Source organism: Mobula birostris, chromosome 4 (genome assembly GCF_030028105.1).
Source record: "Mobula birostris isolate sMobBir1 chromosome 4, sMobBir1.hap1, whole genome shotgun sequence".
In the NCBI taxonomy this organism is placed as follows: domain Eukaryota; kingdom Metazoa; phylum Chordata; class Chondrichthyes; order Myliobatiformes; family Myliobatidae; genus Mobula; species Mobula birostris.
Window position 1 is genome coordinate 156,997,657 of NC_092373.1, and position 13,946 is coordinate 157,011,602.

The window sequence follows — 13,946 nt, forward strand, 5'->3', positions numbered from 1 at the left end:
ACGGTTGTCCTGATGGAGGGGTGCGCTAAGTTGTGAATGGACTCGAAAACCCACCGGCGCCAGGCTGCTGGGACGACGGGGCGGGGTTGGCCGGTAGCTACGTCACATAGTAGGGTCTTCTCACCTGGGCCTACGGGGAGGTCTTGGAGCTGCAAACCGGAGACTACAGTCCTGTAACTGGGGATCTCAGCGTCTGCCTGCTGTGCCTCTGCCAGCGCTGCATAGTCCACCCCCTGGGACAGGGTCTGTATGGTAGGTCTGGAAAGTGCGTCCGCCATGACGTTGTCCTTTCCAGAGACATGCTGGATGTCCGTCGTGTACTCGGAGATGTAGGACAGATGTCGCTGCTGTCGGGAGGACCAGGGGTCGGACACCTTCATGAACGCAAAGGTAAGCGGTTTGTGGTCTGTGAACGCCGTGAAGGGCCTACCTTCTAAGAAGTACCTGAAATGCCAGAGTGCCAGGTATAGTGCCAATAGCTCCCGGTCGAAAGCACTGTATTTGAGTTCAGGTGGTCATAGGTGTTTGCTGAAGAACGCCAGGGGTTGCCAGCGGCCCTCGATGAGTTGTTCCAGCACTCCACCGACCGCTGTGTTGGATGCGTCCACCGTGAGGGCAGTAGGAATGTCCGTTCTGGGGTGCACTAGCATCGTGGCGTTTGCCAAGGCTTCTTTGGTTTTAACGAAAGCGGTTGCGGCCTCTTCATCCCAGGTAATGTCCTTGCCCTTACCCGACATTAGAGTGAACAGGGGTCACATGGTTCGGGCTGCTGAGGGGAGGAAACGGTGGTAGAAATTCACCATACCCACGAATTCCTGCAGGCCTTTGATTGTGTTGGGTCGGGGGAAGTTGCGGACCGCGTCTACCTTGGCGGGCAGCGGGGTTGCCCCGTCTTTAGTAATCCTGTGGCCCAGGAAGTCGATGGTGTCGAGTCCGAACTGGCATTTGGCTGGGTTGATTGTAAAGCCGAATTCGCTCAGGCGGGAGTAGAGCTGGCGGAGGTGGGACAGATGCTCTTGACGACTACTGCTGGCTATGAGGATGTCGTCCAAATAGATGAATGCAAAGTCCAGGTCATGTCCCACCGCGTCCATTAGCCGCTGGAAAGTCTGTGCGGCATTCTTTAGACCAAACTGCATTCGGAGGAATACGAAAAGCCCGAACGGGGTGATAAGTGCTGTTTTGGGGATGTCGTCCGGATGTACAGGGATTTGATGGTATCCCCAGACAAGGTTTACCTTTGAAAAGATCCTTGTAGGTTTGCTGCGAAGTCTTGAATGTGTGGCAACAGGGTAGCAGTCTGGCGTTGTAGCCTCGTTCAGTCTGTGGTAGTCACCGCATGGTCTCCAGCCCCCCGTTGCCTTGGGCACCATGTGAAGCGGGGAGACCCATGGGCTGTCGGACTGTCGTATGACCCCAATTCCTCCATCTTCTTGAACTCCTCCTTCGCCAGTCGGAGCTTGTCCGGGGGAAGCCTTCAAGCACGGGCGTGGAGGGGTGGTCCCTGGCTCGGGATGTGGTGCTGTACTCAGTGTCTGGGCATGGCTGCCGTGAACTGCGGTGTCAGTACTGATGGGAAATCCGCCAGGACCCTGGTGAATTCATCGTCGGACAGCGTGATGGAGTCCAGGTGTGGGGCTGGCAACTGTGCTTCACCCAGGGAGAACGTTTGAAAAGCCTTGGCGTGGACTAATCGCTTCCCTTGCAGGTCGACCAGCAGGCTGTGGGCTCGTAGAAAATCCGCCCCCAGGAGTGGTTGGGCCACGGCGGCCAGTGTGAAGTCCCACGTGAACCGGCTGGAGCTGAACTGTAGCCGTACCGTGCGGGTGCCGTAGGTTCATATTGTGCTGCCATTTGCGGCCCTCAGGGTGGGTCCCGGTTCTCTGTTGCGGGTGTCGTAACTCGTTGGAGGTAAGATGCTGATCTCCGCTCCGGTGTCGACCAAAAAGCAGCGTCCCGACTGCTTGTCCCATACGTACAGGAGGCTGTCCTGATGGCCAGCCACCGTAGCCATCAGCGGCGGCTGGCCCTGGCGTTTCCCGGGAATTTGCAGGGTGGTCTGCAGCGGCGGGCCTCTGTGCCCCACCGCTGGTGGTAGAAGCACCATTGTTCATTGGGCTCTGCTGCCGGGCCTGGTCTGGTCTGTCGTTGGGCACGCGGCTTGGTGATCTGTGCGACGGATGCCCCTCTCTCTTTCCTGGCATTCCACAGCACATCTGCTCGGGCCGCCACCTCCCAGGGGTTGCTGAAATCTGCGTCGGACAGCAGCAGGCATATGTCCTCAGGCAGTTGCTCTAGGAACGCCTGCTGAAACATGAGGCAGGGTTTGTGTCCTTCAGCCAGGGCCAGCATCTCGTTCATTAATGCTGACGGCAGCCTGTCTCCCAAGCCATCCAGGTGCAGTAAGCGGGCAGCTTGCTCGCACCGTGAGAGTCCAAAAGTCCTTATGAGCAGGGCTTTGAATGCTGTGTATTTGCCGTCCTCCGGGGGCGACTGTATAAACTCCTCAACTTGTGCAGCAGTCTCTTGGTCGAGTGAGCTCAGCACGTAGTAGTAGCGAGTGGACTCTGAGGTTATCTGCCAAATGTGGAAGTGTGCTTCTGCTTGTTCGAACCATAATTGGGGTCGCAGCGTCCAGAAGCTTGGCAGTTTTAACGAAACTGCGTGAACAGATGCAGCGTCGGTCATCTCTGGTCCAAATATCGTTTGGGCTGTCGGGGTCACCAATTGTAGCAGTGTGCTACACCCAGTGATAGAATAACCACACGGAGTCGGTAAGTTGGAGTTGCGATGAAAGAGATTTATTCAAACTTCACGGCCTGCTTTAAAGCCTTCCCGTTCCCGCCCTCCCTGGGGCGGGACTGCTGTGGGGAATGCATATTCCCAGACCCTTTCTGCGCACGGGATTTTCCCCCTGATGGTGAAGATGGCCTGGCGCCCTTTTTGGGGCCGGCCCTCTGCCTGCGCGTGCTGTTGTGAGCCGGTTCGTGGTGCCAGAAAGTGGGTCGCCACAGTCTCCTGAGTAAAGTTACCATGTTGCCCATAGAAGCATCTCTGGATAAAAGGTAATGCCTTCATCGCAGGAGGGAAAATTACCAGCAAGAGGAATCTTGATTGAGCACAACAATCATTTTTTATTTAAACAGTGCTAATTGAGAATGAGCCAAAAATCTGCCCTACCTCCAACCAAATACAATTCAATACAATGACTATGGCACATTTCTGTAGAACAGCTAAAAGAGCAGATGAATTTGTACATTTTGACATTTGTTGCTCCAGTTACAGCAAATCTTACTATCAAGGATCTCATTTGTCTACTACAATCAGGTAAAGCCACAGGAAGCTACATTTCATCAGCTAGAATAAATAAAACATTGGATTTGTGCAACAGCTGTTCGCGAAGAAAAGTAAAATGGTTCCAGAAATCACTCGGAAAATCAAAAAAACAATCTAGAAAAAATTAAGCCCGAAGATCAATGTTGAAATTGAAAAATCCCATCAAATTAAAAAATATGGCTTTCAGCACTCCATATTAATTAGTATATACAAACGTTTTCCAAATGAATACTACCCAATAAAGTTAATGACAAGGGAGTAGGATAGAATTTCTAAAAAACAGTAACTCCATGTAGTATATGTCGCAGGTTTGTGAATTAGCTTTTAGGGCAAATATCTGGCTGGTTCTGTTAAAAACACTCTCAGCTGAGCCAGAGGATTTTGAGCTCATATAATTCAACATTTCAGTGCAGCTTTGAAGTCACATTATATTATTTGGGCAATAACTTTCAAATAAGAAATAAGCAATAATGAAATACAGTGCAACACACATAAAAGTTGCTGGTGAACTGCTGCGTTCACCAGCAACTTTTATGTGTGTTGCTTGAGATTCCAGCATCTGCAGATTTCCTCGTGTTTACGAGTGAAATACAGTGATCTGTTTCTATGCAAGAATGGTGTGAGACTTAAAAGACAAATTGTAAATGACACAATTCCATATGCCTGTGGCTCTTGTCCTAAGTGGGAAGTTATTTCACAGATGCATTGACAAGTTGCTGATGTGCACAATACTTGTACTTTATAACTTATTGTCGCCAATTGATACTAGAACGTACAATTATCACAGCAATATTTGATTCTGTGCTTCCTGCTCCCTGGATTACAAATATGAAATTTTTTTTATATATAGGCATCCATTAGTCTCGTGAGACCATGGATTTGTGCCTTGGAAGGTTTCCAGGGCGCAGGCCTGGGCAAGGTTGTACGGAAGACCGGCAATTGCCCAGGTTGCAAGTCTCCCCTCTCCACGACACCAATGTTGTCCAAGGGAAGGGCACTAGAGCTGATACAGCTTGGCAGTGGTGTCGTTGCAGAGCAATGTGTGGTTAAGTGCCTTGCTCAAGGACACAACACACTGCTTCAACTGAGGCGTGAACTAGTGACCTTCAGATCACTAGACCGAGGCCTTAACCACTTGGCCATGTGCCAACACGTGAAATACTAAAAATAGTAAAAATTTGTAAATATTAAAAATTTAAGTTATAAATCATAAATAGAAAATAGAAAAATGGAAAGTAAGGTAGTGCAAAAAAACTGAGAGGCAAGTCCGGATATTTGGAGGGTATGGCCCAGATCCGGGTCAGCAGTCTTATCACAGTTGGAAAGAAGCTGTTCCCAAATCTAGCCGTATGAGTCTTCAAGCTCCTGAGCCTTCTCGCGGAGGGAAGAGGGATGAAAAGTGTGTTGGCTGGGTGGGTCATGTCCTTGATTACCCTGGCAGCACTGCTCCAACAGCGTGCGGTGTAAAGTGAGTCCAAGGACGGAAGATTGGTTTGTGTGATGTGCTGCACCGTGTTCATGATCTTCTGCAGCTTCTTTCGGTCTTGGATAGGACAACTTCCATACCAGGTTGTGATGCACCCTAGAAGAATGCTTTCTACAGGGCATCTATAAAAATTAGCGAGGGTTAATATGGTGTGAATATCACTACATATTACTAATTACTACATATTGTAGTAATGCAGTGGAGAGGTGGAATTGAATGAAGGTTTAGGATAAATGATCGAGTTCTAGTCAAGAGGACTGGTTTGTTCAAGGCAGAACTGAGGTTCCTTAAGTTTTCTTGGAGCCTCTCATACTCACCTTATCATGTTATATATTTTGATCAAGTCCCCTCTCATACTCTTAAACTCTAGTAGTTACCAGCCTAGTGTACACAACATATTCTCATGAGCTAACCTGCCCATTTCAGGTACTGGTCCAAGTACGCCTTCTGAATTGTTTCCAAAGCATTATCTTCCTTCCTTTAATAAAGGAGACAAATATATTACACAGTACTCCAAATATAATCTCACCAACACTCTAAAAGATGGCAATGAAGGGTCACCAGACTGATTCCTGTGTGAGTAGGACTGTCCAATGAGGAGAAGATAACTTGACTGAGCTTCTGTTCCTTGTAAGTTCAGAACAATGAGAAAAGCTGTACTTGAAACAAACAAAATTCTAGTCGAGATGGATAAACTGGATGGAGGATGTTTTTCCCAGCTGTGGAGTCTGATGGGAAGAGTGGTAGGTAGAATATGGGCAACAGTCTCAGGCTACAAAGTAAGGTATTTAGAACAGAGCAGTGGTTTTGTTACTCAGTGAGTTGTTAACCTAGACATTTTCTAACACAAAAGGTTGAATATATTTAAGGAGGTAAATAGATTTTTCAACAAAAAAGGCATCAATAGGTACCAGGAGACCAAGAAATATGGGGTGTAGTGTTCAATGACTAAGCCAGCATGACCCATTCCTGCATCTATTCTATGTCTATATAATAACTAAAACATTACCTCCCTACTCCTATAATCAATTCCTTTAGCAATATACAAAAACACTCAATTAACTTACTTAATTATTTGTGTTATTTATGTACCAACCTTATGTAAATGATGCACGAGCACACTTGGCTCCTTCAGGTCCCTACAATCCCTCATCTCTACTTATTGTATCAAGATAGATGTTCTCATTTTTTCCAAGTTACACTTTTCCAATCACACTTCCAGATCTTTGCCCATTCACCTTATCTAACATAACCCTTTGTGGCCTCCCTATGTCCTTTTCACATGGACTTTCCTACTGATCAGAACATTTAGTTACCATACCTTTGGTGACTTTTATATTTGCATTTGCAGTTTGTTTATGGTTAACTGTTCCTGATGTTTACAGTTACTGTTCTATAGACTTGCTAAATATGCTCACAGAAAAAGAATCTCAGGGTTGTATGTGGTGACATATATGTATTCTGATAATAAATTTTACTTTGAACTTTTTCATCCAAATCATTTCTATAAACTGTAAAATGTGAGACCCCACCACCATCCACAAAATCTTGTCAACTAGAAAAAGTCTATTTAATGCTTACTGTTTCTCATTATCCGACCAATCTTCTGTCCACACCAGCATGCTGCCAATTGCACCATGAGCTTTTATGTTTGTGATGGATATTCTCTTTCCAGGGTCTGAGAGGTTTATTGCTAAACTCAGCACTCTAGCACTTCCAAGGGGTCAGAGTTTATAGTGATAAATTTCAAAATTCAAGATTGTTTAATGTAATTTCCAGTACACGGGTGCAGAGAACAAAATAATTGTTACTCCAGATCCAATGCAGCATATAAAAAAACACACTAAGATAAAGAACACAATCATAAAAGACACAATAAATATGAACACGTAAGATAGCTTACAATCATAGATTGATTATAGGTATATAAAATGACACTAGGTACAGGAGTATCTGAACATAAGGTGACTCTGATAAAGTAATGATGAAGCAGTGATGGTGGGGCTGCTGTGCGGTGTGTTAGTGGGACAAGGCGATGATCAGCCTTACTGATTGGAGGAAATAACTGCTTTTGCGTCCGGTTGGCCTGGTGTGGATGCTTCGCAGCCTCCTCCCTGATGGGACTGGGACAAACAGTCCATTAGCAGGGTAGGTGTGATCCTTCATGATATTGCTGGCCTTTTTCTGGCATCTTTCTCTCTACGTATGTTTTTGTTGGCGGGTTGTCTGATGCCAGGACTGTGTTGGGCACTCTTGACTACCTGTTGTAAAGCCTTCGTATCCACTGCAGTTTCTATACCATGCAGTCATGTGGCATATAGAAAGCTGTGAGTAGCAACGTGTATAGTCCACCTCTCTTCAGCTTCCTCAAAAAATAGAGGCATTGGTGAACTTTCTTCATTGTGTAGGATGTGTTCTGGGACCATGAGCAGTACACTCCCAGGAGTTTGAAACGACTCACAGTATGCACTGCTGTGCTTCAGGTGTAAAGCAGGTTGTGAGTGGTGTGAGTCCTCCAGAAGTCAATAACCATCACCTTTGTCTTGTTGACCTTGAGAAAGAGGTTATTTGCCTGGCACCAAGACCCGAGCTCTTCTTGTTGTTGTTGCTGATGAGCCTCACCACTGTCATCTCGTCGGCACTTTGACAATGTGATTGCTGGGGGGTTTGGCTGTGCAGTTAAGTGTAAGCAGAGTGTACTGTACAGCAGTGGGCTCAACACACAGCACTGGGAGGTACCCATGTTAAGGATGATAGGGAGGGAGGAGCTGTTATGCATCCTGATGATCTGAGGTCTATTGGTTAGGAAGTCCAACACCGGTTGCACTGTGAATGTGAACATAAGAACAAGAGCAGGAGTAGGCCATCTGGCCCGTCAAGCCTGCTCTGCCATTCAATAAGATCATGGCTGATCTGGCCATGGACTCATCTCCACCTACCTGCCTTTCCCCCAAAACCCTTAATTCCCCTGCTGTGCAAGAATCTATCCAACCTTGTCTTCAATGTATTTACTGAGGTAGCCTCCACTGCTTCATTGAACAGAGAATTCCAGATTAACCACCCTTTGGGAAAAGCAGTTCCTCCTCAACTCCATCCTAAATCTGTTGTAGCATGGATGAAATTACCGGAGAGACAGTCACTGGTAGATACAAAGCAGCTTCTTTATTCGACACAACAAAGTACAGTACAGTAGGCATCTTACGGAAGGCGACGCTTTCCGCAGAAAGGTCTGCTAGCTAAATGTGGGCTCAATATTTACATGCTAAACACAAAGGCAATCGCTACTTAAAAAGTTACAGACAATGCATAGATAATGCTTCCTTTTGAAGTTACATACAAACATCACACCTTCAGATTTCATCCTTTCCTTCTGACGCCAACATGTCTGGGTTGGCATCCACAGCCTTTAGTTCAATCCACAATACATTTATTTGGCATTTTACGTGCTAACATAGAAGACAATTAATATTTATAATGTACAGATAATACTGTCTTCGAAACTACAGCATCAGGCACCAGAAGCATCTGGTATTTACACCTTTTAGGAAGCCCATTGTGGTGGACTCAAACCACAGTCCTTTGTCAAACAGTTAAAATAGAAGTCTGGTGGCCAAAGTCATTTAAGTGTAAACAAATCATCTACCCCAAAAAAATCCACTCTAACATATCTACTCCCCGAATGTTAAGGCTATGTCCTATGGTTTATTTAGACTGAGGAATAGGAGGTTGTTCATCTAGGTCTCTGGGACAATAGCGTTGAATACCAAACTGAAATCCAGAAACAGCATTCTGACGTAAGTATCCTTGTTTTCTAGGTGTGTCAAGGCCAGGTGCATGACAGATACTATGGCATCTGTCGTAGAGGGGTTCTGTCACTAAGCATATTGGTGAGTGTCCAGTGTAGCAGAAATAGAGTTCTTGATGTGTACCAATGCCAGCTGTTCAAAACACTTCATGATGATTGGCATCTGTGCTACTGGGCAGTAGTCATTTAGTTCGGAAGGTGTGGAGTACTTTGGTACAGGAATGATGGTGGCTGACTTGAAGTATGTGGGCATAGCAGCCTGGATGAATGTTGAAGATGTCAGTGAACGAGTGTGCACACTCACTGAGTACTTGGCCTGGGATGCTGTTTCATCCAGCAGCGTTGTGGGGATTGACTCTCTGCAGTCCTTCTCATGTCTGCTGCTGTAATAGACATTGGCTGCTCGCCTGGAAGAGGGGCAGCTTTCATGCCTGGCATTGTGCTGCATACCGCAAAGCATGCAAAACATTGTTCAGTGGTTGGAGAGGGAGATGTCACTGTTACAGTCACTGCCGTTTTACGTGGCAGAGTTGATAATGCCCTTGATGCCCAGCCATACACTGGGGATCGGTATTGGACAGGTGTTCCTGAATTTTTTGTGCAAAGGTGATCTTTGCTCTCTTGATGCATAAGTTGAGGTTTCTCCTGGCTGTTCTGTTGCCAGAATTGAAGGCAGCATCTTGGACTTTTAGTAGGGAGCACACTACTGCATTCAGCCAGGGCTTCTGGTTGGGCCTTGGGATGACTGTTCTTGAGATACCAACATCAAACTTACAGAAATAGTCGGTGACAGATGAGGTATATTCGTCAAGGTCTGTGTGGTGGCTTCCTTGAGCATCTGCCAGTTAATACACTCAAAGCAGTCCTAAGACATAGAGATCGTCTCATTAGAAAATATAGTGATGGTCCTCTTGCCTGGTTTCTTAATTTTCAGTGGCGCTAGGTATGCTGAGATTAACATTAAGGAGATGTGGTCAGAGCAACCAAGATGAAGGCATCAAATGGCTTTGTAAGTGCTGCGTCTGTTTGTATAAACATGGTCCATTCTGTTTGTTCCCCTAGTGGTCCTGGTGACATGCTGGAGGAATCTGGGAAAAGTGTCCTGAGGGTTAACATGAGTGAAGTCTCCTAGAATTATGAAGAAAGTCTGGATGTTTGCTTTGTAGAGAGCTGATGATACTGTAAATCTTTCTCAGGGCGTCCTTGGCATTTGCACTTGGGGGGTTGTAGACTTAGCAGTGATGAACACTACAGTAAACTCCCTGAGCAGGACATGTGGCCAGCATTTAATTGTAAGATGTTCAATTGCCACAGAACAGTAACTGTTAACTACAGATGAGTGTGTGCACCAACCTTTGTTGATGCACATTCAGGGTCCACCTCTCTTGGATTTCCGTAAGACATAGGAGCAGAATTAGGCCATTTGGCCCATCAGGTCTGATCCACCATTCAATCATGGCCGATCTTTTTATCCCCTCCTCAGCCCCACTCCCCAGCTTTCTCCCCGTAACTTTTGATGCCATGGCCAATCAAGAACCTATCAATCTCTGCCTTAAATACACTCAACAACATCGCCTCCGCAGCTGCCTGTGGTAACAAGTTCCATAAATTCACCATCCACTGTTAAAGAAATTTCTCTACACTTGTTTTAAGTGGAAATCCCTCTATCCTGGGGCTGTGCCCTCTTGTCCTAGACAGCCCTACCATGGGAAACACTCTTTTCACATTTACTCTTGTCTAGGCCTTTCAACATTCGAAAGGTTTCAATGAGATCCCCCTTCATCCTTCTAAATTCCAGTGAGTACAGGCCCACGGCCATCAAACATTCCTCATATGATAACCCTTTCATTTCTGGAATCCTTGTGAACTTCCTCTGAATCTTCTCCAATGCCAGCACATCTTTTCTTAGATAAGGAGCCCAAAACTGTTCACAATACTCAAGGCAAGGCCTCACCAGCGCCTTATAAAGCCTTAGCATCACCTCTCTGCTCTTATACGGTAGACCTCTTGAATTGAATACTAACATTGCATTTGATTTCATTGTCACTGACTCAACCTGCAAGTTAACCTTTAGGGAGTTCTGCACAAGGATTCCCAAGTCCCTTTGCATCTCAGATTTTGGATTTTCTCCCCATTTAGAAAATAGTCCCCATTTATTTCTTCTGCTAGAGTGCATGACCATGCATTTTCCAACATTTTATTTCACTTGCCATTTTCTTGCCCATTCTCCTAATCTGTCTACATCCTGTTTCCTCACCACCACCAGCCCTTCCACTTATCTTTGTATCATCTGCAAACTTGGCGACAAAGCCACCTACTCCATCATTGAAATCATTTATATACAGCTTAAAAAGCAATTCCAACACTGAACCCTGCAGAACACCACTAGTCACTGGCAACCAACCAGAAAAGGATCCTTTTATTCCCACTCGTTACCTCCTACTAATCAGCCAATGTTCTAACCATGCTAGGAACTTTCCTGTAACACCATGGGCTCTTAAGAGACAACTAGACAGGTATATGGAGGAATTTAAGGTGGGGGTTATATAGGAGGCAGGATTTGAGGGTTGGCACAACATTGTGGGCCGAAGGGCCTATAATGTGCTGTACTATTCTATGTTCTATGTTAACTTGGTAAGCAGCCTCATGTGTGGCACCTTGTCAAAGGCCTTGTGAAAATTCATTTACACAACATCCATTGCATCCCTTTTATCTAACCTACTTGCAATCTCCTCAAAGAATTCCAACAGGTTCGTCAGTCAAGATTTTCCCTTAAGGAAGCCATGCTGACTTTGTCCTATCTTGTCCTGTGTCACCAAGTACTCCATTACCTCATCTGTAACAATTGACTCCAACATCTTCCCAACCACTGAGGTGAGGCTAACTGGTTGAGAATTTCCTTTCTGCTGCCTCCATCCTTTCTTACAGTGGAGTGACATTTGCAATTTTCCAGTCCTCCGGAAGTATGAGTCCAATGATTCTTGAAAGATCATTACTGATGCCTCCACAATCTCTACCGTGACCTCTTTCAGAACCCTATGGTGTGGTTCATCTGGTCTGGGTGAGTTATGCACCTTCTCCCTTATAATAGTAACTGCACTCACTTTTCTTCCTCACACCCTTCACCATCTGGCACACTGCTAGTGTCTTCCACAGTGAAGACTGATGCAAAATACTCATTTAGTTCAGCTGCCATCTCCTTGTCCCGTTATATTTTTCTGGCCTCATTTTCTCGTGGTTCTATATTTACTCTCATTCTTCCTTTTTTATATACTTGAAAAAAACTTTTGCTATCCACCTTGATATTGTTTGCTAGCTTGCTTTCATCTTTTCCCTCTTAATGATTCTTTTAGTTGATCTCTGTAGGTTTCTAAAAGCTTCCCAATCTTCTATCTTCCCACTAATTTTTGCTTTGTTGTTTGCCGTCTCTTTTGCTTTTATATTAGCTTTGACCTGCCTTGTCAGCTATGGTTGTACTATTTTGCCATTTGACTATTTCTTTGCTTTTGGAATACATCTATCCTGCACCTTCCTCATTTTTCCAAGAAACTCAAGATATTGCTGCTCTGCTGTCATCCCTACCAGCATCTCCTTCCAATTTATTTTGGCCAACTCCTCTCTCATACCACTGTAATTTCCTTTATTCCACTGAAATACAGTTACATCAGACTTTACTTTCTCCCTTTCAAATTTCAAGTTGAACACAATCATATTGTGATCACTACTTCCTAAGAGTTCCTTTCCCTTAAGTTCCCTAATCGCCTTCATTTCATTACATAACACCCAATCCAGTGTAGCTGATCCTCTAAAAAGCCATCTCATAGACATTCAACAAATTCACTCTCTCGAGATCCATTACCAACCTGATTTTCCCAATCTACCTGCATGTTAAAATTTCCCACAACTATCAAAACATTGCCCTTTTGACACGCCTTTTCAATTTCCCATTGTAATATGTAGTCCACTTCCCAGCTACTATTGGAAGGCCTGTATATAACTGCCATCAGGGCAGTTTTACCCTTTTACCCTTTAGTTTCTAAACTTAACCCACAAGGATTCAACACCTTCCGATCCAATTTCACATTTTTCTAATGATTTAATGTCATTCTTTACCAGCAGAACCATGCCACCCTCTCTGGTCACCTTCCTGTCCCTCTGATACAATGTGTAACTTTGGACATCCAGCTCCCAACTACAACCATCCTCAGCCACAATTCAGTGATGGCCACATCATACCCAACAATCTGTAAAAGTGAAACAAGATCATCCACCTTATTTCTTTTACTCCGTGCATTGAAATATAACACTTTTTGATTCTGCATGCCAAATGCACTGATATTCACCATGCTGGCTGCAATTTTGTCCTATCATCTGCCTACCCATCCTGACAGTCTGACTGCATGCTGTCTTTTGCTTTTTTAACATCCACCCTATCCTGAGTCCCTTCACTCCAGTTCTCATCCCCCTGCTAAATTAGTTTAAATCCTCCCCAACAGCTCTATCAAACCTGCCTGTGAGAATATTGGTCCCCCTCATGTTCAGGTGCAACTTGTCCCTTTTGTACAGGCTACACCTCTCCCAGAAGAGATCCCAGTGATCCAAGAACCTGAAGCCCTGCCCCCCACCCCACACCAGCTTCTCAGCCATGCATTTATCTGCCAAATCATTCTTTTGCTACCCTCACTGGCATGTAGCACAGGCAGCAATCCAGGAATTACTACCCTGGAGGTCCTGCTTCTCAGCTTTCTGCCCAGGCACCTGGCAGGCAACATACCATCCGGGTGTCCTGTTCACATCCACAGAATCTCCTGTCTGTTCCTCTGACTATTGAATGCCATATCACTACTCCTCCCCTCTTCTCCCTCTTTCAGGACCCATGCTCAGTGCCAGTACCTTGGTGTCCATGGCATTCCCCTGGGAGGTCATCCCCCACAACAGTATCCAATACGGTATACTTATTATTGAGGGGAATGACCACATGGGAACATGGTTACAAGAGGGGATGTTTGTGTACTCAGGAATCAATGTCCACAGCATTAATTGTGGATATTTGGCATATGTGTTGCCAGAAGCTTTTAAAACCATCAGAGCGGGTTGCTTTGTCCTCACAAAGGTGGACAAAGTAACTGGAAGACATGAGATGTAAATGATGATATCAAGTAGAAAATAGTATAAGTACCATCACAGTTTGGGCATTGTTAGGAATGACAAGGAGAACAACTGAAAGATGGGGTTACAGAAAGAAGAACCAAAATCATTCCTCAGTCTTTGGTTTCTACGACGGATGACTTGTTCATCTGCAATTTGTTGGTATGTTCG